This window comes from Chionomys nivalis, chromosome 19 (genome assembly GCF_950005125.1).
Source record: "Chionomys nivalis chromosome 19, mChiNiv1.1, whole genome shotgun sequence".
Classification (NCBI taxonomy): domain Eukaryota; kingdom Metazoa; phylum Chordata; class Mammalia; order Rodentia; family Cricetidae; genus Chionomys; species Chionomys nivalis.
Genome location: NC_080104.1, coordinates 8,980,288 through 9,006,603, shown reverse-complemented (window position 1 = coordinate 9,006,603; position 26,316 = coordinate 8,980,288). Strand labels below are relative to the sequence as shown.

The 26,316-nt window shown below is 50.7% G+C and overlaps 1 protein-coding gene across 1 annotated transcript in view; it reads left to right on the top strand.

Moving 5' to 3' along the window:
* Nucleotides 1-364: 364 nt before the first annotated feature.
* The window catches only part of Lrfn2 (leucine rich repeat and fibronectin type III domain containing 2), a 175,782-nt gene continuing 149,830 nt past the window's right edge, over nt 365-26,316 (top strand). Inside the window, exon 1 of the mRNA XM_057751134.1 lies at nt 365-883. The gene's annotated coding sequence lies outside the window, so the exon portion shown is untranslated. The remainder of the gene's footprint in view (nt 884-26,316) is intronic.

Here is a 26,316-nt window from a genome sequence, read left to right as displayed (position 1 = left end):
TCCGTGCTGAAGCAGGTGCTGGGGTCTGGAGCTGCTGCAGCTCCGCAGGCGGCCACTGGGGGCTGCAGTGCCGGAGAACCCGGCAGGGACAGTGCGCTCTACCGCCGGGTCCTGGGGCGCCTTGGGTCTCTAAGCCTGTCTGCACCGCTGGCTGCAGCTGCCTGCACAGCCCTCGCAGCATCCTCCCCGATTCGTGCGTGCAATCACTGCGTGTGTGTGTGTGTGTGTGTGTGTGTGTGTGTGTGTGTGTGTGTGTGAGAGAGAGAGAGAGAGAGAGAGAGAGAGAGAGAGAGAGAGAGAGAGAGAGAGATTGTGCGCGCGCACGCGTGGGGGGGGCAGTGTGCATGCGGAGAGTGCGGGGGAGTGTGTTTGTGTGTGTGCGTGTGGGTGTGAGTGCCCGGCTCCCTCTTTCTGACACACACACACACACACACACACACACACACACACACAGAGGGCAGGCTCATCTGAACTTGAAGACATTCCACATTCCAAGAGGCTGCAGGTTCCTGGGGATGCCGGGGTTTCTTCAATCAGGAAAATCTTAACCTCATCTTCCTAGAAGGGATTATCTTTTCTTTCCTTTTCCCCCCTTTATTATTATTATTTTTTTAATCTGGAAGAGGAAAGCACAAGTTGTACTCCCCCTCCCGCCTCTTCTTGCTAAATGCCATGGATATAACTGAATAAGCTGCTCAGGGCTCTCCCCGTTTGGATGGTCCGAGGCCACCATCTGCCTGCTTTCGCTGGATCGCTGGAGTGGAGAGCTTAGCGTGAGACTGTCTCGGGCCAGGAAGGATGCGTGGCCGAGTCAGGGAGCCCGGGCGCCCTGCGGAGCCGGCCTCGGAGCCTCCCAGCCGCGGGTAGATGCCGCCTTGCCCAGGTGAGTGGCTGTCACTGCTGCGTCTTGGCAATGCTGGGTTGACCGCGGGAGATGGGCGAAGGGATGTGCGCACCCCGAGAAAGAGGGGAACTTTGCCTCTTTTCCTGCCTCACTTGAGGACTTCCTCCATCCTGGGTACTGGTGTGGAAGACTTCTCTCTTTCAGCCATTCTCCTTTCTGGTGTTTTGATTATGTGTGTGTGTGGCGAAGGGGTGAAACTGATGGGGACCGGGGAGAGTGAGTCTGGGTGAGGCTTCAGTCCCAGTGAGGCTTGGAAGTCAGAGGAAGAGACTCCAGCTTCCTACAAAGGCAACCCCTGAATGCAGAACTTTGCCGCCAGACCACTCTGTTGCATCTTAGCACATGCCAGGCCTGGCTAGGATGTTGCTTGGTTCTGGGTAAAGGCGCTGGGGTGTTCCAGAGCTTAATGCCTGACCGGGGTTGGGTGGAGATAAGCGAGGGGTTGATGCAGTGCCATGGAGGGGAGGGAGACATGGTTGCCATTTGAGGAGGCAGTCAGGACAGGAGCAGGGACCCTATCCTGGCCTCAGGCAGGTCTTACCAAGATAAGGAGGACTGTGTATGCCTGCAAGGCTTGGGGCAATAGAATGCCATGATGAAGCAATATGTAAGCTAGCATTAGCCATGCCCAGGTTGGTAGATCTCTGTCTCCCACCCTGCCCTGCCCTGCTTCTGACGCTGGCCTGAGCAAGGAGGACTGAGAACCACAGACAGCTCCCGGGAGGAGAGCAGTGCCTTGCTTCCTCTCTTCCTCACGGAGTGCACAAAAGACAGAAGCATTGGGTTCCAGGGAGAGGAGACCAGACAGTCAGAGCTGGAGAGACAGAGAAATGAGAGAGGGAGGGAGGAGGGGGGGAGGAGAGAGAGAGAGAGAGAGAGAGAGAGAGAGAGAGAGAGAGAGAGAATCAGACAGAGTCTGCAGAGGAACTAAGCACCACTCATGCCAAGTGCACTCAGAAACAGCTGCAGACAGACAGACAGACACCTGCAAGGAGAGGGCCTGTTAGTCTGTCCTCGAACCTAGAGTTCCGAGCATCATTGTAGATCCTTCTATCCTGGTTAAATCAGTGCGTGCGAGTGTGTGTGTGTGTGTGTGTGTGTGTGTGTGTATGTATGTCTTGAGAAGCTGGGGTAGGGAAGAAAGTACCTCCAGGCTGTGGAGTTCCAGGCTCCAGCACAGAGGTTTAAAGTGGGCTGTTGCACTTGGGTGGGGGCCTAATGGGAACTGGTGCTTGTGCATTGGGGATGTAGGCAAAATAGGAGAAAAAAAAAACTGGGGTTGTGGACCATGTCTTGGGTTCAGAGGGAGTTTTAACAGCCAATCCATGCAGCCTGGTGGAGGGGACCTGCGGGGGGAGGGGGCATCAGAAGCTGAAAAGGGAGAGGTTGGGCGAGGAAGACCTGGGCTTGAAGTGTCCAGCCTCGCTGATCCAGCCCTGCTCCTGCCCTCCTGTCGACTGTGTCACATCTGCTCCCCTACCTTGGGCAGAGGTTAGAGTTCCGTGGCCACTCTCTCTCCTCCAGGCCTCCTCCCGTGCTCTGCTGAAAGCCCTCCTTCCTAGCCTTCCTGCTTAGTTGCTGGTCTAATTTCTGCCTCGGAAGGAAGGCAATTCCTCACCTTCTTGCCCTCAACCCAGGAAACACAAGCAGCAAACAGAGCATTTCTGGTGCAGTCTCTAGTGATGCTCTTCAGGAGGAGAGCTCCCGGTGGCAGCTCCGGGGGCAGGATAGGGTCTGCCATGATCAGAAGGATGCTGGCTGGGATCCTGTCTTTCTTTGAAGGCCCAGCAATGCCAGCAGGGAACATTGAGAGGCCAGGTTGAGGAGGTGCAGGCTGGGAACAAGGGCTGTAGACGGTGGTGGGGATCCTCTAAGAGCCTATGGCCCTGATTTGGCTCAAGAGAGAGTCTATTTTCTTATACTTTCTCCTGCTTCAAAGTAAAATCAAGACTCGGGGATTCTGGCTTCCAGCTGCTGGCATGAAGGGTGGAGCAAGTCTGTGCTTTTTATCTTCCTCTCCTTGTTGTTTAGGGGGTGGTGTAGAAACTTCCAAGCTCCCAGACTGGGGTGGGGGCATCTACACAGGGACAATTGGGAGTCAATGTTAAAAGTAGAATCCCCTGGCCTGAAGCAAGGGTGAGCACAAGGACCGGCGGCCCTCCAGGAGTTACACTCTAGTGGGAGAGGTGAGAGAGGAGAGAGAGAGAGAGAGAGAGAGCGAGAGAGAGAGAGAGAGAGAGAGAGAGAGAGAGAGAGAGAGAGAGAGAGAGAGAGAGAGAGAGGGAGAGAGAGAGAGAGAGAGAGCTGGACTCTGAGCAGAGGCCCTTGTGCATTTCTTTGGGCAAAGGAAGGAGAGGCAGAGTTTTGTCACATACTGGGATACAAATTAAATGTGGGCAGACTGGGTTCAAATCCTGACTCTGCCACAACTTTGTTAATCACACGAGACTAATACTCCCACCCCCATGAAATGAAATAATCTCATACATCAGGCAAATGTGTGCTGACCCATGTTTTCCTGGCAAGCTCTATCCCTTTCTTAGATTCTGGGGACTACTCCATCCATAGGGGAAAGAGTGGGACAGGGAGAGACCTTCAGAGACTTGGGGGATAGGAGGACAGTGTCTCTGCTTCCCTCTGCACTCATGAAGTTCTCCAGAAAACTTTAGGAATGGATTTAAAGACATCATTTTCCCCTCTGGAGCCCTGCACCTGTTTCTCTTTCTCCATCTTCGGGTCATGGGCATTCGTTCAGAAAGCTAGGCTCTGTGGTTTGTAGGTTTCATTCCTTACCCTTGCCTGCCTGAGGCTCTAGTGTGAAACATGAACTCTCCTCCCTGCAGGCCCTGCATCTGCCTCCTTGCAGGCCCTGCACCCTCCTCCCTCCACCCCCTACACCCTCCTTCCTGCAGGCCCTGCACCCTCCTTCCTCCAGCCTGTGCACCCTCCTCCCTTCAGCCTATGCACTCTCCTCCCTCCAGCCCCTGCCCCCTCCTCCCTCCAGTCCCTGCTCTCTACTGGCACTGCCTCCTGCTCCAACTTGTCCATCCTCTGTGTATTCCATGTGTTCACCACCACACCTCATGTTTCTCCCCTTTGAGACACTCTTGTTATGTAGCTCAGGTAAGCTTCCTACTTATGTTCCTTATGCTTTAGTTTTCCAAGTGCTGGATCCCCGGTGTGCACCTGGCGGTAAAGTGACATTAGAGCATGCACCCTAAAGCTCAGTCCTGCCTCTGGAGGTGAATCGGGCCTGCATAACTAGAAACAGACACTAGACAGTGAGGACAGCCCCCAAACTGTTGGCAGGATGCCTGTGGGGGGCAGTGGGATGAGTGCCTGGTTCCAGTCAGAGGCCCTTCCTTGCTCTGTCTCCTGTATGCTGTGTAAGGAGGCCAACCCTTGTTTCCCAAGGCCTGTTTTCTGATGTCAGGACTCCCTCTGAAAGTTGACTCCTATGTCAGCAAAAGGCCAAAGGTCAGACCCAAGGCTGTGCATTGAAGGTGGACTTCTCTGAATTAGGTTCTTATGGGCCTGCCCTTACCATCAGGCATCAGGCCTTGCGGTGACCACTGGGCTTTTGGGGGACAGAAAAGTCAAGGTTGCTAAGGGGAGCCATCTGGTCCAGATGGCAGTCACTAGAGATGGACACGGGGGTGGCCACTGCTTCTCTGTCTTCTTCTGCTGTCACCCCTGAAAGGACACTTTTTTGAAACTCCCCTTGTCATTTGTCCCATGTGATTTAAATCCTACAGGTGTACAGTTTTCCTTCTACACTGGGCACATACTGGGGTTTATAAATCACAAGAGGAGGGGTTGTGTTTATTTCTTGTTTGTTGCCTCTCCAACCAAGAAGTCACGAAGTCGTTTCCCCTCTTGAGGGCGATATTGTCTCCACGGAGTCTGCGTGTCTTAGGGGTCACAGACAGAAGCAAGGGATGTGGAATCATATATTTAGGGGCAGGAGTTCACAGGCAGAAGCAAGGGATGTGGATTCATAGATCCAAGGGCAGGAAGAGCCAGAAGGTGCTAGAGGACAGGTTCCTGGTACCCAGAGAGTCACTGGGAGCTTCTCAACCATCAAAGCCCCATCCCCCACACAGTAGGAGTCTCAGATGGAGATGGAAAGTGGGCTAGGATGCTCTGCCCTACAGCACAAGTCTTTTGAGCAGTAGTCAGAAGACAAGTTCAGAAGCCAAATGTCAGAGATAGGAACATCCCATTCCTAGCTTGTTGCAACACCGAGGCCAGAAGTGTGAGTGGCTTAAGGAGCCTCCTCTCAGGCTGTGCTCTGTGGCTCCATGTCTGTGCTTTCCCTCTCCTTGCGTGGTAAGACCGAACAGAAGAAGGCCTGAGAAAGCTGCAGAGGAGACACAAGGCTGTGGCCTGGCTTCTGAGCCTAAGAAAGCCAGGATGTCACTCATTGGATAGAGCTCAGTCCTGCCATTTGGAATATCCTCACAAGCCAAGGACTCAGGAAGTAAACTGAGTCATAGAATGAGAAGCAAGCCTGTGTGCCTGTAATTTACCCCTCTGTGCATTGTCTGCAGTAATGACTAATTACTAATGACTGTCCCGTATTTACAATGACAGCCAGGAGCAGGAGGGCTCAGCACGTTACTGTTCATTATTCTATAGCCATTCACGATCTGCCCAATGCAGCTGTACCCAAGGCACGACGGTGGTAGCAGGGACCTGGGCATCCCTCTGGATACCTCTTCCTCTGCAGTTTCCTCCTGGACCTCATCTTCCTCTCTCTTTTCCTCTTCCCTGGGGATCAATATCTCCTTCTTGCCCTAGATTATATCTCTAATAAAAACCCTGTGAAGGACGAGGGGTGTAGCTCGGTTGGTGGAGTGCTTGCCCAGCATTCTCAAAGCCCAGCGTTCCTCTCTAACACCCACTAAGCAGGTTTGATTGCACACTGCTGCCATTGTAGCACTCAGAAGTGGAGGCAGGAGGATCAGAAGTTGTTGGTTATGTACTGAGATCAAATTCAGCCTGGGCTACATGACACCCTGAGAATGCACTATGAAGTCAAGGCCTGCCTGGGCTACATGACACCCTGGGAATGCACTATGAGGTCATTGCTAGCCTGGGCTACGTGACACCCTGGGAATGCACTATGGGGTCAAGTCTAGCCTGGGCTACGTGACACTCTCAGAATGCACTATCTTCTGATCTCTCTCCTATTTTCTGGGGCTCGTTTCCTATTCTTATTCTCCAGAGCCCACAGTGTTCCTCCCAGACACCCCTCCATGTTCAGTAGCTGCTAAAGACTGGGGGACAGAAGTGCACCCTGTAGAGGGTCTTGCTTCAGAACAGCTAAAACGAGGCAGCATTGTGCCATGCTCTGGTCCCCAACAGAGCATGTGGTCCCTCAGACATCTGCCGTGTTTGTAGAAACTTGAGGCATGGACTTAAATCCAGTACTCTATATGAAAGAGAGGCAGAGAAAGAGGGGGAGAGAGGAGAGAGAGAGAGAGAGAGAGAGAGAGAGAGCAAACCTGGGTACATTTGCAGAGGTGCAGCTCCAGTGGGTGACGACTGCAGGTCACCCTAACAACAAGTGCGCTGAGCCCCGAAAGACTCTGCTTTGGAAGTTCAGAAGTTGTGCATTCTCGCCTGATCCTGGTTGTCCCTGTAAACATGGACCAGGCCTTTTGCAGGCAGCCTCACAGAGCAGACGAGTTACAGAGGATGTGCAGAAAGCATGTCTGACCTTCAGAACTTTCATAGACCCCTGAAAATGCCCAGCAAGGGCTAACGGCAAGCCTTGAAAGATCCTGGAGACCTAGGGGAACAAAGGTGACCCCTTACTATGATCCCCTGTAAGGAATCAACTAGAACACCCAGGAGGGTCTGGGGGCAGCAGGACAAGAAGTGGGTGGTGACCTGAGGTCATGGAGGAAAGAAAGGTTAAAGGTCTTCTACAGGATAATGACTGGAGGGTTGGTTATTGAGAACTTTCTGGGGTTGGCAAAGCTGGGAGTGAGCTCTCTGCCCACTTGCTGAGGGACCTGGGCCATTTCTTTACCTTCTTGCCCTCACCTACAAAATGGGGTCTGGCTGTTCTCCCAAGATCCTCCTGGATCAGATCACTTATCTTCTTTGTCTGTCTGTTTCTGAGACAAGGTATCAATATCTGACTGTCTTAAAACTCACTCTGTAGACCAGGCCGGCCTCAAACCCAGAGGTCCGCCTGCCTCTGCCTCCCGAGTGCTGGGATTAAAGGCGTGGGCCACCACACTCAATCTGCTCAATTTGATTTATAAGTTCATGAACTGCTGCTTGAGAGTCAAGGTTCCTCTGCTGACCCATTTCAATCCCAGAGTGATGGAGCTGGGGCCTGTGACCTCTTTCTCATCCTCTTCTGCCAGACAGCACTGGTCAAATGCTTCTCTTGGCTTGGTGCCCTCCTCTGACAGAGTTCCCCTTAAAGGTCCAGGATCTAGGGCTGAAGCTGAAGGAGAGCATCTCCTTTCTTGTTGACTCGAGTACACACAGTCACACACTCACACTGAAATACACCCACCTACAGATGTACAGACACATCTGCATGCCCAGGTACGCATATAAACACTCCCATCTTGTAACACGCATACACAAGCGCATACTCCCACACACCCCTGTACACACTGGCACACACAGGCATACTCCTATATTCTAATGTTCTGAGAGCACCACCACTGCTCAAAGAACAGCCTTGTGGTTCCCACAGCCCACACTCACACTTCAGGCTGGAGGAAGCGGCCACACTCGGCACTGATGAGGGAACTGGAAGAAATGGAAGCAGGGGAAGCAGGCAGCAGAGTGCACACAGGCATGCGCATTTCTCCTCACTGCGGAGTGTCACAGCGCATGTTCCCCTGTGAACCTACCCAGAGAAGCAGGGAGCTTGTATTCTATTCCTGGGCAAATGATGGGAAGGGAAACTGGGACCAGCGAGATCTCACTGGGTGGCAGTTCTGGCCCTGGAGGTCTCCTCCTTGTGGTGCAGAACGTATGTTTCCTCCCATGGTTGGCGGCCATTGTTCCTTCTTGGCTGTTGGTCTGCACCACCTCTACCTTAGGCAGAAAGGAGAAAGAACTGCAGTAGGTGTCGGGGGGCGGGGCAAGCCTTCTTCTGTCATCCAGGAAACTTTGTCATGGGGGGTTGGGGTGCAGGGAAAGCCTTCTCATCTTCATCCAGGACACTTTGTGTATGTGTGTGTGTGGGGGGGGTGCGGCGGGACAAGCCTTCTCATCATCGTCCAGGAAACTTTGTGCATGTGGGGGTGCGCCGGGGCAAGCCTTCTCATTTTCATCCAAAAAACTTTGCTCCTCAGCAGCAGATCTGTTTCTGTTTTCATGGTCTCAGCACACACAACCTCTTTCCTTGTTTTTGTTTTTGAGATAAAATCTTACTCTTGACGGTAGGCTAACCTGAAATTCACTATGTAACCTAGACAAGCCTTGAACTCAAGGAAATCCTCCTGCCTCAGCCCCCCTCCCCAAAGTGCTGGAATTATAAATGTGAGCCACAATGTGAGCAGGCTCCATGCTCCCTCCTGAGGACATGAGTCTCTTCTTTCCTGCGCCATGTGAGCGAGCCATCCTTTTGCTTATTCTGAGGTGCTTCCCTGCTCCGCCACTTCAAGCCTTAAGACTCTAGGGAGCTTGATTGTTTGATTGTGCAGCCTAACCTCCTTTGTTCATATTTGCCATGTTATTATGGTACCTTGTCCTCCCCTGTTCCAGTGAGTTTCCCCGGTACTTACTGAATGTCTTCCTTGTGCCACCCAGCTGTCTAGATGTTGCAAAGGTAGTCACCTCCAGTTCGGACAGTCTCAGTGCCCACTTGGCTTAGCCTGTTTTCAGTAGTCCAGTTAGGCCTTGGTGGAGTTGGGGATCCTCAGCCCTGATTGGCTTCTGAGGCTCTTCTTCATCTCTGTGTATGTGTGAGTGTGCATGTGTGTGTGTGTGTGTGCGTGCACACCCGCCCACTCTTGTGTGTATTCTTAGGATTCAGTCAAAGTCACTTATGATTAATTGCATGAGGTAAAACTGATAATGGTAGTGGTGAGTTTGATGGTGACTGTGTGTTGGTAGTGATAACGGTAAGGAGGTAATAGTGGTTGTAATGATGACCACTGGTGGTAATGGTGATGATGGTGATGATGCTGATAGGGTGATGAGATGACAATGTTGATGGGGTAGAGGCTGTGGTGCTGATGGTGCTGATGGAGTTGAGGTGATGCCAACGAGGAGGGTAATGATAATAGAATGATGAAGATGGAGTAGAAGCTGTGGTGGTGCTGCTGCTGCTGAAGGTGGTGATGATGATGGCTGCAAGGATGTTGGTAATGGTGGTGCTGAAGTGACAGTAATGATGAAGAAGATGGAATGACAAAGATGATGATGGCGGAGTAGAGGCGGTAGAGTGATGAGGCAGTGAAGCTGCCGTGGTGGCGTTGATGATGATAATGATGACCGAATGGAGCTGGTGGCAGTGAGATGACAGTCTATGACAGTGATGCAGATGGTGTGATGGGTGGAGCTACAGCCTCAGAAACAACCCCCAGGCTGCTTCCCAGATCCCGCTTCAGCCTGACTCTAAACTGAGACCTTACCGTCTTACCCAAGTAGAAATCAGTGAGATAAAGAGATTGGGGGCATGGTCTTAATTTAGGGACAGTTGACCCTAAAGGAGTCATTTAAGCTTCCTTGAGGCCTGAGTATTTGCGTCATCTGGATTGGACTGAGGAGAACTGAGGGGAATGACCCTGGAATGAACTCTGGAGCCTCTGTCCAGAGTTATAGCTTCTAAGCACATGATAAATGTGGGCCGTTCACACCTGGAGGACAGTGCCTAGTCTCTAGAGAGACAAGAATCTGGATGTGAGATTGCTGGCCAGGGACTGTGTCTGTAGTTAGAGTGGTTGCAAGGGGGCAGGCAGACCCCTTATACTTGAGAAGTCTTCATCTGGTAAGACAAGGCCAGTCCCTTGTCCTTATAAAGTCTAGACCATGATGAGGATTGGTGTAGATGAATATGACATATTGTTAAGGGTCTAGACACGAAAATTATGAACATGGCATCTTATGGGATATGTGTATGTGTATATGTACGTCTACATTGCTAGGGCTTCTGCAGGGTTCTGTTTCCTGGTTGTGTAAATTTTAGCATATTACTGTGCCTTGGATTCTTTATTTATGAACGGGAAATAATACAAATAATACTAGCATCTACTTCTTAGGATTCCACAATGAAATGAGTTACTATACGGAAAGAACTTGGATCAATGTCGGGCACTATGGGGCCTAGTTAACTAGCTGGGACAGAGTTGTAGGTATGGTAGTTTCCCAAGTGTGAAGAGGGACCACCGTGCACTCACTTGCAAAACATTCTATCCTAGTGACCACCCCTTAAAGTGTGCATTACTGTTGGGGAGTTTATGATATTTTCCAAGTGATTCCAAGCCTTCTGGGTATGAGTGCATACATTCTATAACAACTGTGAAGCCATCAACGTGAGAGGAAATCAAGATGAGGACGCTGTGGAGGGACTCCTCTCCACTGAGGCTTTTCCACGGTGTGTTCAGTGGTGGTGGGGGGCGATAGGAGCAGAGGCATGGGGCAAGGATGGCAGATGGGTTCGCACTGCCTCCAGTGTGGGAGGAAGCTCTCCCCCACATTCCTGGCTCTACCTGCATGCCTGAGCAGGTCTGTATAGTGTGGTAGAGGAGCTGCAGACATGCTGTGTCTACAGGGCATAGCGTGCTGAAGGGTTGGGCATTAATAGCAAATCCGGACACATATGGGGTATTTGGAAATTTTGCTCCAGCATGGAGTTCAAAAATGGTCTCCATCCCTTTAGAGGACAAATGTGGGCCATGAGGGAAGGAGATTATGTGGCATTGAGTAGAGACAAGATGGGGATCCTCTGTGGAGATGTGAAACCTTTGACTTGAACTCCCTGTATAGAGGTAGACCAGAAAGACCCATATCCTGAATGGTAACATCTCCAGTGCCCTCTCCAGGGGGATAACCCTGTTGATGGGTGAAAAGGACTCCTGAGCTTTAGAGGTGAAGGAACTGGGAAAGTTTCGAGAACAAGGAGATGCCTTCGGCCTTGCACCGCCCAGAAGAAGGCTGAAGAGCCTTGTAGGAGGAGACTGTGCTGGGTAATTTTTGCCAGTTTGAGACAAATAGGAGTCATCTGGTTAGAGGGATCTCATCTGAGGAACTGCCTCCACCAAACTGGCCTCTAGGCATGTGTGTGTGACATTGTCTTGATTAATGATTGACGTGGGAGGGCCCAGCCCACTGTGGGCAGAGCCACCTCTGGGCAAGTAGCCCTGCACTGTATAAGAAAACAAACTGAGTAAGCCAGGAAAGGAAGCCAGTTACAGCACTCCCCCGTGGCCTCTGTTTAGTCCCCTCTTCCAGTTCCTGCTTTGAGTCACTGCCTTCACTTCTCTTAGTGATGAGCTGTACCAGAAGTGTAAGTTAAAATAAACCCTCTCCTCCCCACATGGCTTTTGGTCATGGTATCATAGCTGAAGAAAGCACACTAGAACAGGAAGCCCACGGCCTGGAGTTTATGGAACTGTGGGAGTAGGGAAGGGACAGGAAGAAATCAGGGTATCAGTGTCCTGGGGGGACTAGGGATAGTGAGGACTGTGTGTGTGACACCTGGAGAGAACAGGGGGAACCTGGGGACATGGAGGTCTGAATGGGGTATCAGCAGGAGTCTGAGAGGAGAGGAGACTGCCTGTACAGTCTGCAGTCAGGCCATGTGACTGAAGCCCAGCCCAGGTTCCCTCTCCTGTGGAAGTCTAGGCCCTGAGTCCATTTTGAGCTTTCGAGTCTCTCTGACAAGCCCATCCATAAATCTCAGTCATTGAGCATGCAGATCAGAAGAGCCAGTTCCCTGGAATAACACCCAGATGGGGAGAAAGCTGCGGCTCACATTGCAGGGAGGCTGGGACATTTGTGGGGACCCAGCTCTTGGGGAGGTGAGTTATCTCAGGCCAGGCCACCCTGCTGCTCTGTCATTCGGCAGTCAGGCCAGTATTTACTGTATATTGGTTTTTTAAATTGCAGTACCACATCGATCCCCCTTTTCGTTCAGTCTTCACTCCCTGTGCCCCCCTCTCTCAGCCTTCCCCTGCATTGCCATTCTTTCTCTGTCTTGCCTCTCTCAATTCGGCTTTTAATGTAGGGTGTTCTCTCCATTATATCCTGCTACCTGTTGTCCGTGTTTATATCACCGTGTTTATTAGCACAGAAATTACACCCTCTCCTATCGCTGTGTAAAGCCCCTTTGCGTGTGGTTTGACTAATCTCTGCACCCCACGAAAGGGAGGAAGTATGGCATCGTCTCCATTTAAATGTGAAGAAATGGGCGCTCAGAGAGGCTAATGGAGTGACCAGGTCATGCTTGGATTATACTATGTCATAATAGTGGCTTCTGGTCATCAGAGCTCTCTGTGTGAGCCCAGAACTGCAATACAAGCTATCTCTGCCCCGCCCCAACTCTCTGCCTCTCTTTTCTCCTCATGCACGTGCGCGCGCGCTCGTGCGTATGTGCGTGTGTGCGTGTGTGTGTGTGTGTGTGTGTGTGTGTGTAGGGCAAAGGAAGCCCTCAAGTGTCATTCACTTTTCAGCTGCCAGTTACTTAGTTTTTGGACTGGTGACTCTTGCTTTCCTGGAGCTCACCAAGCTGGCGGGACTGTCTGGCCAGCCAGCTCCTGGAGTCCACCTGCCTCTGCCTCCCTGCTACTGAGGCTGCAAGAGCACCACCATGCTTGTTTTGTTTTATTGTAGGGGTCAAACTCTGGTCCTCATGCTTGCAGGGCAAGTGCTTTACCGAGTGGGTCTTCTCCCCGACCCTAACGCTCCACTCTCATTGGTTCTATGGGTGAGTCCTGCCAGCTTGTTTCACTGATGAGGGTGGGGCAGCTAGAGCAGTTAGGTGGTTTAAGGTCACACAGTGAGTAAGATGACCCCAAGAATCTGTTTCTGTACCCACACTCTCAACCACTGTTCTCCCAGGTTGTGATTCTAAGATGGACTAGGGACATCAGGTCTTTGCTCATTTGGATTCCAGGACCAGAAGAATGGGATTATGTGGAGCTTAGATGCCAAGCTCAGCAGTTCCATCTAAGAGCTCTGGTCTTGGGCATCTCTCCCTGAGCCTGTTTCCCTTTGTCCTAAATCCCGGGAACTGTCCTGACTACTGAATGAGTGAAGAGTTACTGCAGCCTGCAGGTCCCGGAACACATGTGGGTACCATCATTTGCCACATTCCTTCCTTTGCAAGAGACATGACTGGCGTGCAGATGTGGAAACTGAGGCTCGAGGCGTACTCAGCATTGTGGCAACTGTCACAGTCTGTTGTACTTGGGAATTCCTGGCAGCAAGACTTGCAGTTTTAAAATTAGGAGAAACGGGGGTCACCAGGTGATCACGACATAGCAAGCATGCAATAGAGCCGGGACCTGAGCCCTATGTCACTTACCGTCCAATAAATATTTGTCGGGAAGCAACATGAAGGAAGAAGGGGTGGTGTCGGCTCACAGTTTGAGGGGTGCAGTCCACTGTGGTGAGAAAGGCATGGTGGCAGGAAGGTGAGGCTGCTGGTCCCATTGCTCCGCAGCAGGAAGCAGAGAGAGAGAAGCTAGTGCTTGCCCTACTTCTTTTCCTTCCTTCCAGCACCCCGACCCGTTTATTGCAGGTGGGCTTTATTATTTATTTGTTGTGGGTTTTCTCACCCCAGTTAACCCCATCTAGAAACCCCCTCACAGATATCCCCAATGCTGTCTCCTTGGTGTCTCCAGATCTTTCAGGATGAACTGTGGGGACATTGCCTCTCCTAGTGCTTGTGTGTGTGGAGCCCTGGTCAGCTTTAGAGACGTCACTGTGCCTTGATCCCACAGCAGCTGTGGATTAGGAAATCTTACCCAAATGGTAAGAATGAAGGAGCTGAAACACAAGGAGGTGAGGGCCCATGCTGGTGTCACTCAGCAGCTGCTGCAGTGGGCTTGGAGCCCAAGTCCTGACCACAGTGACACATTCTCCAGATCCCTCTGCACACTTCCCTCCTTCAGCGTGTGTCTGCCCACAGTCTTCATCCCAGTGTTGGGTAGTCAGGATCCACGGGGACTTTTATCCACATCAGAGGAAAAATAAGAAAAAGCTCAGAAAGGTCCAGTGCTTCTGCTAACGTCACACGGTTTGCAAGTAAGTGAGAAGCAGGGCATCCAGTGTCATCTGGGTTCTCATCTGGGCTTCTGCTCCCGTTGTCTGATATGATAACCAGGCCAGGCCCATTACCTCCTGTCTGTGCAGGTGGAGGGCCTCAGTCTTCCCAGGCCAGATACACAGAGGGCAGGCCAGATGGGCAAGGCGGGGACCTTGGCTCCTGCATTTCATCTGATGGAGCTGTCACTGTCTGATTCTTCCCCAGCAGGGAGAGGAGGCATGCCAGCCCTCCTGCTGGCTGCACATCTGCTGATGAGAGAAACCCAGTGGGCTCCAAACCAGCTTCTCTATGGACATGGCTCCCTCCTACCCCAGCTGGGGCTGCAAGCAGGGCTAACTGCATTTTCCTGATCAGACAGCAAAGACTGTTAATGCCAGGCTTGCTTCTAGGACAATGACAAGAGTCTATAAATTCTGAATGATGTTCAGAAGAGTGGCCTGGGCCCTAGGACCCATAAAACCCATATAGCCTCCTAGTCAAGGTGATTAATGGACCCATCTTCTGCAATTCCTTGCAAGAGAATTTTTTTCTCTCTCTAACTTCTAAACATTCTCATAATCCTTAGCAGGACATGGTGTTCTTGGGGTCATTCATAAGTCTGGACCATACCCCACTGAACAGGTAGGGAAACTAAGGCGCAGAGTGGGTCTGTGATTTGGACAGTAGCCCTGGTTCCTTGATGTTCCAGGAAGCTCTCACCGATGTAACTGTTAGGTAGGTACTTGTGATGGACCCTGTTCTGAGCACACTACACTTGGGGCTCATTTGGTCCTCTGTTCCTCCATGAGACAACCCTTTTGTTGCTATCCCGGTTGTTAGAGTACATAGTGAGGAAACTGGCAAGAAGGAGTCTAGGGAACCCCTCAAGATCACACAGCTAAGCTAGGCTTTGACCCTGTGATGTTAACAAACCATGTGGGCAACATGACTAATCAGGACATTTGAAACACAAACGCTATACAGAAGGCTCAGGGAATTGGTTTAAGAGTGGCCAGAAACAGTGGAGGATTGGAGAATCTGAGGACAGCTAGGTGATGCTATCTTCTGGGTGCCACAGGATTGCTATAACCCATGAAATCACAATAGCGTGGTTTCTCTCACAAGACTTGAATAAGACCACACTAGCCAACATGCCAACATGGGGGAAATTTTCAGAAGACCACCCCAAATGAAAAACTGTAGGCAGTTAGTGGTCATTAGAGGAGGAAAAGCCAGATTTCTCTAGGGATAAAGCCCCCTGAAAGGTTTCCCATTCCAAGCCTTTGTCCAGCCCTAGACACATGTCTATATGGTAACATTAAGTGAACTCCAAAGGTGTATGTGTATATATATTATTAGATAGATAGATATACAAAAATAATAATAGAAAAAGAGATAAAAACTTAAGATGGGGTGGGAGACACAGGAGGAGTTGGAGGGGTGGAAGTGTTGTAAAGATAGCACTAATGTATGAAATGTTCGAAAATTTAAATTTAAACAAAAAAGTGTGGAATTAATGCTCCATGGCAGGGAAAGGAAGCTGCTGCCCTAGAGGTGGGGCTGTAACTGCCTCTTCCCTGTCTGGCTCTCTGTGGCCTGCAGCTTCATCACTTCCAAGGACAGGCAGGCATGCAGGAGCAAGCAGAGCAGGTAGAGTCTTCAAGTAGTGCCACATAAAGAGGATCAGGACAGGAGTCTAGCACCAGGAGGCTCAACTCTGCTCAGACTCCACTGGCATGTGACTGCTGTCCTCCTTAGAACCTTCTACTTGGCTTTGCCTTCCTCTGATGTGGCTTGGGGAGGGGGTGCAGCGGGCACCCCATGGCTTCCAGGCCACCTGGTCTACTACATATACCAAGTCTCCAGTACTGGCCCCTGACCCTAAGCACCCTGTTAGAGGCAGGATGAATACAATGACCAGAGTGCCCACTGGGCAGCAGGGCTGCTGGAACCATCCACTGAAAAACCAGAATCCTGGGAATCTGCTGTTTCTGACAGACTGCACCCTGGCGCCCTCTATCCCTGTTAAGTGAGGTTTGGTCTGGCAGTTCATCTGCAGCTCAGCAGGGCTGTCCCATCAGAGGGGAGTAGAGTGGAGGTTCAGCCATCAGGGAGAAGCAAAGGGGCTCTGCTGAGGGTGGGAGGGTCATTGCAAGGTGTGTGAGGAAGAGGTCCTTCATCTCAGCACCCCTCACTTACATGTGGATGGAAGGTGTTCTCTGAGTTCCTGGCATTGCTCCTTGTCGGGGACAGAGGCCACGTCTACGGGATCTCGCCCTCAAGGTGCGCTAGGGTTGATGGGAATCACCCTCAAGGTGCTCTAGGGCTGATGGGAAGGCAGAGAGATGGACAGGTAATCGCCTACCATGCACAATGATGGAGTTAGAGACATGCACTGAGAAACCCGGAAGGCTTCCCTTCCAGGAGGAAGTGATTCATTCCTAGCTTCACGGGTCAATGTAGGAACCTCTCGCATGCCCTACCTCCCCGTTCCTGTCCCTCTAACTCCTGTACACAAACACTGCATGCCTTATCACAGGCACCAAGCAGCCCTTGGACAGAACAAACACTGTCACCCAGATGACTTCGCTCCTGCTTCCTTACCTGCTCTGTGCCCTCTCTCCCTCCTCCATCCAGGGCTTGCTGCTTCCTAGAATACACCTTGCAACATGCCCTTTGCTATCTTTGGGCCTGTGTGCTCCCTGGGCCCTTTGCCTGGAGTTCCATTTCTCTGCCTTCCGCTTGGCCCTCTTCTTTTTCCCCATCCTTCAGGTGTCAGCTTCTAGATGCTGATGTCCATCTAAGGTCGCTTGCTTGTACTCTCAGGGCAGCTCCCCATAGCACTTTGCACAGTCTCCATATTAGCTCCCCTGTTCATTGAACCTCTGCAGCCTGGAAACCATGCAAGGGGAAGGACCAGGGAAGCCCAGAGTGTCCAGGCACAAACTCGGTGACTCAGTCTAAATAAATGCAAACCCAGACTCTATGTGGCTCTCTCTGTTTCTCATTTCTTCATGGGCACTGTAGGGAGGATCCTAGTCCTCCCATAGAGCTGTGGTTTGGGTTAAATGAGTTAATATATGGAAAGCACTTAAAACAGTGTCTGGTATATGGCAGGTTCTCAACAAACATTAGCTATCGTTATTATTTTTATATCCAGTGCTTAGAATAGTGCCTGACTCAATAAATATTTGATGATTGGTTGAGACACCTGGGGCTGAATCTTGAAAGGATCGGAATAAGGTTGGTAAGAGGGAGAGCAGTGGCTGGAACCACCCACGGCTTGAGAAATCCCCGGGCCCTACGTTCTGCCCCCAGAGGGTAAGCTTCATCAGGCTGGGTGTTTTACCTGTTGAAACTTTAGAATCTCTTTGGAATTCCAATGCTAGCATTGGGAACTACAGACACAGGAAGACCAGCAGGGGCCCATGTCCTAAGGACATAGTGCACCAGAAAGCTTTTCTGGAAGAAAGCAGAGCTGGGGGCAGGGAGAGTGGAAAGTGAGGTCCCGGTGAATGGCCATAACAACGGGCTAAGTGACAGCCTGTCAGACAGTCAGGGTCTGACATTAGGACTCACGGCATCCTCCACACACAGCAGGACAGTTTCCCGCTGGCAATGCAACCCTGCTCGTCCCAACCTAACATCCTTCTCTGCTGCCCACTGCCATCTCTACTGAGCTCTTTGTATGACTTGTAGGCACTAGGGGTCAGGGTGCGAAGATGGTCCACGCTGTGACAGCAATTCCAGACTAGACTGGTGTGTGTGGGGGCAGGGGGAGTGGTGGTGTATATGAAGCCAGGCCACCACTGTTCTTAGACACAATCAAACTTAAACTCAGAGTATGTCACTCTGGGCTGGTGGAAACCCATTTCAGGTACCGGACACTGGAAGGCTATATTTACTCTTTGAGCTCCAAGCCAAACCAAACTCCCAAGTGAACGTAGGTGAATTCTGGGTCCTCGATCTCCTAATTCTGAGTGACCAACAGAAACCCTTCCAGGCTCACTTTCTTTCCTAAATTCACCATGCTCTCCTAACCCTGAGGTCTAAGAACCTTTTGTAGGTCTGCTTTTCCCTGCCTCCAAACTGGTAAAGTTTGTAGCTTACATGACATCTGGAGACATCTATTTCAGCATCAGTTTGTATATTTCCCTAATCTCTGTCAGCTAGTCCTGGATGTTGCTCACACTTGCTGAACCACAATTCCTGGCTACCAAGAATGTATCAGAGCTGCCTCCGACTGGCAGAGTGACTCTCAACAAAGTGACCCCTGTCTTCCCTGCTGAAGTATGCTGCCTGCCAGCCCTTGGAGGCGGCCTGCTGTAGTTTCAACATGAAACACTTCTCACAGGCCCATGTGGTTCAACCCTCGGCCCTCCACAGGTGGCGCTGCTTTGAGAAGCTGTGGACCCTTTCTGAGGAGGGGTCTGACAGCTTTGAGGTTCACAGTCCCACCCCATTTTTGTTCTGGATCTTCTTCCTGATCCGCCCAGATGTGAGCAGACAGCGGAACACACTTTCCTGCTGCCAGCCTCTAGGCATCCTTCCTGGGCACTTTCCCTACTGTGAGAACTGCATCCCCTCAATCCCCTAGTCAAATTGCTTCCCTCTTAGTAGTTTCTTACCAAACATCAGATCACAGTGACTACGTAACTAAAACATCCCATGGAGTGGATATTCAGCCCAACCCGGCTGCTTACTTGCTGGGTGACTTTGGGCATCATTTAACCTCCCGTGCCTTAGTCCCTGCCATGGTTAGCTTTGTCAGCTTGAGACAGACTAGAATCACGGTGGCAGATAATCTCAGTGGAAGACTGTTTACATTGGGCTGATGTGTGCAGAATGCCTTAATTAAGCTAAGGGAAGGAGGAAGATTCAGCCCACCGTGAGTGTCACCATTCCCTAGGCAGGGGTCCTGACTGGTATCATAGTGGAGAAATAGAGCTGTGCACGTGCAAACAAGCCAGGAGAGCAAATGCGTTGGCCTCTGCTCTCAAGAGTCAATGTCTAGCTGGTTAAAGCATGTTGTGCCGGGCTGTAACCTGGAACTGCACGCTGAACTAGGACTCTTTCTCTTCTAAGATTCTTTTTGTCAGTTTTTTTTTTTTTTTTTACCACAGCAGCAGAAATGGAAATAGGACGTTTTTTATCCGTGGGAGTGGAGGTAGAGGCTCAGATCATTTGGCCCCCACACTCGCAGGGTATGGAAGCTGCTGTGGATAAGCCTACTGGCACAGAAAGGCTGCAGGACCTGTGGACGCAGGCCAACGCCCATTTCCAGGCAGATGCCCAGAGAGGAGACTCATATCGCAGAGTCACAATCCTTGTGTCCTAACTGGACTGTGCGGGAGGGTGTGTCGGCTGCTTTCCCAAGACCATGGCCACGGCTGAGATTTGACTGACAGTGCTCTCTGGCCACATTTCTCTGGGGTGGGAGTCTGCAGCCTGGAGGTTTTATCTGTATTATTTGTTTTATGCATGAGGTATTGTGCGTTCCAGGCTGACATCACCTCTGTATGCAGCCAAGGATGACTTTGAAGTTTTGATCCTCCTGCCTCCACTTCACAAGTGCTAGAGTTAGAGAAGAATGTCACCACACCAAGTTTATGTAGGACTGGGGATTGAACGTGAGGCCTGATGCATGCTAGGCAAGTACTTGGCCAACTGAACTACAGTCCCTGTAGTTAATGGCAAAAACAAACAAACAAAAAAAAACAAAACAGAAACATATTCATGAGTGAGGTGAAAATGGAGGGAAATGCTGGCAATGGAGAAAGAGAACGGTGTTCCTAGGTGAGGGACAAGGCAAGTCCCCAACACCTCTCGTGGCACCCGCCCAGACACTGCTGTTCTTCAGCAGGCCTTCTCCTTGTCATTGTGGATTTTCATTCATGGATTCACTTCCCGGGAATGCCTGCTGAAGCTGCCTCCCTCCTGCTGCCTCTGAAGCAGCTCCACATGACTTGGTCATGTCTGCAGGTTCATGCTCCATACCTGCTCAGGTGGGACTGCAGAGGACCACGAAAGAAGTCTCTGCAAAGAATGCACGTCCTCATATTGTGTGGACTGAGCAGAGGGTGTAAATCCGCCTCTCCCAGGGTGCTCCTTCTCTCCAGGTCTTGCCCACGTTCCCCTCATCTCCTCTGGAGCTGGAATTCAGAACAGGAACAAAAGGAAGCAAAGATCCAAGGTTTACAAAGGGTTTTTAAACAAGGAAGTAGTTTTCTTTCTGCCCCCTCTTTTAGCTGAAAGAGCATCAGAAGGCCCTACCTTCTCATTGCATCCTGCCAGTGGGTAACAGATAGAGACCACCATGTTGGTTTTCCTCTCAACCTTTGTGGATGATGGAAAAGCCAAGGGAAGAACATCTCTTCCTTTCCTCATAGAACTAAAGGATAAGAGCGTGATCACAATTCCCTGCTCTTCCTTCGTTCCCAGGAGTCTCAGAGGCAGACCATACATCCTGGCTGATCTAGGAGCTTGTCTTTCCCTCTCTGACCCCCATCTCATATCTTACCTTCAGTACATATGAAACAGGAGCTCCCAGGTCATAGAGTCTGGGATGTTAAATTGGCCTGATGTTCGAGCCCTCCTTCAAATGCACATTTTTTTTTTCTCTTTGGGCAGTGACATAATAAACGCCAAGGTGTATTGTTGAGGGAGGTATTGCTGAGGGGCCCCAGCGGTTGGCCTTGACTTCCCACCTTCCACTAGATCACTGCGGCAAGCTATTATGCAGCTTATTATTTTAGGTTACATTTTTCATATTTCTCTTCATGTGTGCACATATGTACATGCATGTGCGAGAGCACACATGCCAGGGCATGGGTGTGGATATCAGAGGATAGCTTGAGGGTGTTGCTCTTTGTTTCCACCATATGGGTTCTGGAATGGAACTCCAATCAACATACCTTGGAGCTGGGACCTTTGCTCCATGAGCCATCTTTCTGGCTCTTGTGGGAAGAGTGTGGTATTCCCTCCAACTACAGGTCGAGGCTTTGTCTTAGAGCTAAAAGAAACTGCGAAACTTCAGTTCAGTATCTTGGGGCTTCTCTTTGGATACACAGATGCCAGATTATGTTTCTGTTTCCAACAGAGCTTTGACCCAGGTCTACCCAGTGCCATCAGAAAGTCATACATGTGGAGGGAGTGCTCCAGACACTGAGATGGCATGACACCGTGTGGCATTGATGGTGGAGAGCGCCGTCAAGGTCATCTCCAGGTTATCCTAGAGTCAAGAGGCCTGTGGTAGTCATGCTGTGGTGTAGGCTCCTGTACACATCCTGTCACAGAGATGGTCATTGAGAACATGGTATGTAGTGCAGTTCTGGTGGTACCGGTGGCAGAGGTAATTGCCATGTATTGGTGTATGGTGGTGAAGATTATTGTTCTGATCATAACAGGGTAGGGTTGTGTTTCATTGATGGAGCAGATGACTGTTATGGTCATGGTGTTGCCCAGGGTACCAACTGTGCTGATGATGGGGATGGCTGTAGGGGTCAAGGTGTAGCCTAGGGTACCAACTGTGCTGATGGAGGGGATGGCTGTAGTGGTTATGGTGTATAGCAAGGCTCTAATTGCACTGATAGGGAACAGGCTGGGTTTCTGCTTGCAGGGCACAGATAGCTGTTGTTATCATGGCATAGGGTGGAATTCTGATTGCATGAGGGTGAAGACAGCTGTCCTAGTACGGTGGTATTCCGATCATATTGATGATAAGATGGCTGTTGTGGCTATAGTTAGATTACGGCTCTGGTTGCGGTGATTCAGGAAATGACAGTGGGGACAGCAGCTTCTAAGTGCATGGATGGTAGGGATAGCTGTATTGTCATGGGTCAGGGTGGGGTTCTGTTGGCACTAATGGTGGAGCTTGCTATGTGGTCACAGTGCATGGTCTGTGTCTTTGGAGTAACCAGGTAATGGCATGAGCTGGCAGGTGGTGTCCATGGTAACCACAGGGATGGTGAGGGCAGGGAAAGCTTTGAGGACAAGGCTGGAGATTATGTGGGGATTGTTGCCCCTGATTTCTATTCTTGTTTCTTGATGTTCTGGGAGACGAGGCAGCCTGTGACATGGTTCCAGGCTCATGGCAGATGCCTTGTGCCCAGAGGGGGTGGCTGCCATGTGGGACTCTGCTGCTTCCACCACAGCCTTTGCCTCTGCTCAGAACCAATTTAGACACAATGGGGGATTTACAAGCAACAGGTAGAATGGGACCCCCTAAACCACTGATCCCCCAAAGGCTTGGCATCATGATAAATAACTGTGAATTGACAGGACACCTTGGCAGCTCTGGCTTTCTGAGCTTCCTCTCTGTGAGGAGAAGCAAGAACCCTAGTGGGAAACCCTCCAAGATCTCCTGGGCTCGGGGTCTGCCCCTACTTATGTTCTTGTGAATCTGGGAGAACAAGAGACACAGAAAGAGACAGAACACCAAACAGAGGGATGAGCCTGGCATACCTCAGTGGGTATCCGCAGGCATACAGGGAGGAAGCTGTTATCTAGGTGAGCCCACCTGCCAGCTAAAGGCAACTCCCAGAGGACACGGGGGTCAGAAGACAGACAGTGGACAGGCAGCACTTCAGGAAAACCTGCAAGTATATCTTAATGAGATGTCCCTATGGCCTCCTCCTACACACACACACACATACACACACACACATACACACACACACATACACACACACATACACACACACATACACACACACACATACACATACACACACATACACACACACACAGGATGGACAGTCTCAAACGCACCTGCGCTTCTGGGAGGACACAACCGGGGCAAATCCACACCAGGCCTCTTGGGATTACTGGAGTGTGTATGTGTGTGTATGTGTGTGTACATACCTTGGCATGCACAATGGAGACTTTTGAGTTGGTCTCTAGGGAAGCCTCTATCTTCAAGCAGTGACAGAAATAGACCTGAGTGTTTTTCCAGGCTTCCCTAGCTGGTTACTATGAGCATGCTGGCACAACCACAGGTCTTGTGCCTGCTGCTTCTCCAGTGACCATGGGTTCTCCGGGTCTCAAGAGGAACACAGGAGACTCCTATAAATCTCTGACCCTGGCTGGGACCCCAGGATGCTGGTAAAGAGGCCCTCCCCACCATGTGGAGACCATATGAATTAGTAATACACTTTTGTCTCCCTTCTTGTCTCTCACTCTGCTCTTGCCCACCCTTGTCCTGTTCACCTGGCCAGTCCTGCAGCCTACTGTCTGAGATGCCCAGAGCATCAGCTATAGATGCAGACAAACAATATTGACTGTGTGAAGTCATGGTCAATGAGAGTGTAGATTTAGGTGTGGTTTAGGTCTCCAATGTCAGTTAGGGGTCTTCGTGTTTGACTGGGAGCCCACTGAAAATCCCTGGAATTTACTCAGTTGGTAAAGGGCTTCCCTTGCAAACATGAAGACATGAATTTGATCCCCAAGATCCCACAGAGGGAAAAAGCCAGTTATGGTGGTTCAGGTTTGTAATCTCAGAGTGGGGAGGTGGAGGCAGGAAGATCCCTGAGGCTTAGCAGCCAGCAATTCTAGCCTAACTGAAGAGAGTTTCCATGCCAGTTAGATGTTCTGTCTCAGAAGAGTGTGGAGATGGTGGCAGGATGGTACCTAAGGAAGAACACTCAGGTCTCTGGCCTCCACATATACACGCATGCGTATGTACAGGCATCTACCTACGCATATATACCACACATTCAAGAACACATATGCACAGATATACACACGAAACCTCAAACCATACATATAATATGTACAAATTCCTAAGGCCTGTTAATGGAAACAAGAGTCTGCGAGCAGGATCCTTGCTGAGTATAGTATCTTTGTTCTGGGATCTACTGCCTGTCCTGTCCTTTCAGCATGCTGGTCACAACGCACTGAATCAATCTCATAACCATTAAAATGGATCATAGGCCATGGTGTGATAAGCTTTGCTTCAAGATATGAGACAGATCCGGGGATTGAGTGTGGGAGACCCTGTCTCTTCCAACTTGAGTCAGGAGATTTTCCTTCCCTGGGTGCATCTTCAGTTAGGTTTGTGCAGTGTTGCTGATGCAGAGCCTCTGTCCATGGAAGAAGAGCACTGACTATTCCTGCCCCCAGTTTCCTTGATACTGCTGCCCCCTATTTCTATATGGCTCTGGGCTTCTTACGTCACACCTGACCCCTCTCCCAGGGATGATGACTCTAGCCTAGAAGACTCTGGGCTCCCTCCTAGGAAGAGCCCATAGGACTTAAAGCACTGGATCTCTTAAAGGATGAGCAGCAACAGTGGCTTAGGCGACTGGCTAGAGCAGCACCTCTGAGGGTTCAGATGCTGGGGACTTGTGGGGGCAGAGAATGCCCAGACTGCTGTTTCTTCAACTCCGAGACTTATTTAGCACCTTCAGTGTGTCCTGTGTTGTGAGGAATGCTAACATCACAGAATGTGGCCACAGGCTAATGTTGACTGAGTTTCCCCTGAGGAGATTTTCCAGGGCAATGCAGGGAAGGGGATGAGGTTCCTGTTCTCTAAGAGCTGGTAGTCTGGGGGAGAGTAATAGTGTGGACATACGGTAAAGCTCTGCTTCATGGCCTTTGGAGGATTCCACGGAGGGCCCACCAGATAGAGAGGATGAAGGTGGCCCTTCCACACAGCTGCTTGCATATGCAGCATTGGGAAGGACAATACTAGAGGATCGATTTGTGTTAACTCCAGGGAAGTCTTGCGGGGTAGGAACTGGGAATCTACAGTGTCAGAAGAGCAGGTTAAACACTGCTCGATCTGAGGAATGGTGTGGACAAAGTGGGTTCAAACAACCAAGGGAGGGAAGAGGCAGGCATGTGTGAAAGGACAGGTTTGGTTTTACACACACACACACACACACACACACACACACACACACACACACAGAGGGGAGGAAGAGGGAGACACAGACAGACAGAAAGACACAAGGGGGAAAGAGACAAACATACAGATAGACAGAGAAAACAAACAAAACACACACACACACAGAGGGGAGGAAGAGGGAGAGACAGACAGACAGAAAGACACAAGGGGAAAGAGACAAACATACAGATAGACAGAGAAAACAAACAAAACACACACACACACAGAGGGGAGGAAGAGGGAGAGACAGACAGACAGAAAGACATGGGAGAAAGAGACAAAAATACAGAGAGACAGAGAAACAGACAGACACACATATACACACATACACAGAGGGGAGGAAAAGGGGGAGACAGACAGACAGACAAACATACAGAGAGACAGAGAAACAGACAGACACACACATACACAGAGGGGAGGAAGAAGGAGAGACAGACAGAGACAGACAGACACAGAGAGGGAGGAAGAGACAGACAGACAGGCACATACATGCACGCACACACACATGCGCACACACACACACAGGTATGCACGCACACAGCCCTAATACCCTTTCTGGGACCTTTGCTCTTTCACTGATCTCCAAGGCTGTACAACAACTCAGGGTGGAAAGCCAGTTAGGTATTATCAGGGGATTATCTGGGTATTAGCCCCAGGGCCCAGTAGGAACCTCCCCAACATTAAGCTGCAACCCAACTTCTCCACCGACTATTGTGGCCTTGGGATCAGGTCTGAAAAGGCCCAGTGGCTGGGGACTCCAAGTGGCAGGGCGTCACATTCCCCACCCAGACCCCACCTAGACAGAATTTACAGCTGCAGGAGTGATAAACTAAACTCGGAATAATGTCTCAAGCAGTGGCATCTGGCTACGAGCTGAGAGCTGCGGCCCTGTAATGGCTTCACTTAGGAGCCCTGATTTATGGAGTCTTCAGGAAGCCTCCAGCCTGGTTCTTTGCTGGAGAGCACTTATAGGCTGACCCCTCCCCACCAAGGCAACTGCTCCTTCTGCACTAGAAAAATGCGGAAAACACCATAGCACCTCTGCACCCCCCCACCCCAGTCCGAGTTTCACCCTACTTTCCAGGACCCTCCCCCCAGACCTGATCTGTTGAAAAGGCAACATTCCTGTGTGCCTGGGTTCCATGTCACCCACCAACGACTTTTAGGGACATTAAAGGACAGAATTTTACAACTGTTTAGTGATCCTAAAGTCAAGCCAGCCCTTTCTTCCTCTACCAGGCTCCCAATTCCACAAGTCCCAGGCCTCTCTGGGCCCTCCTCCATCTTCCTCTGACCATG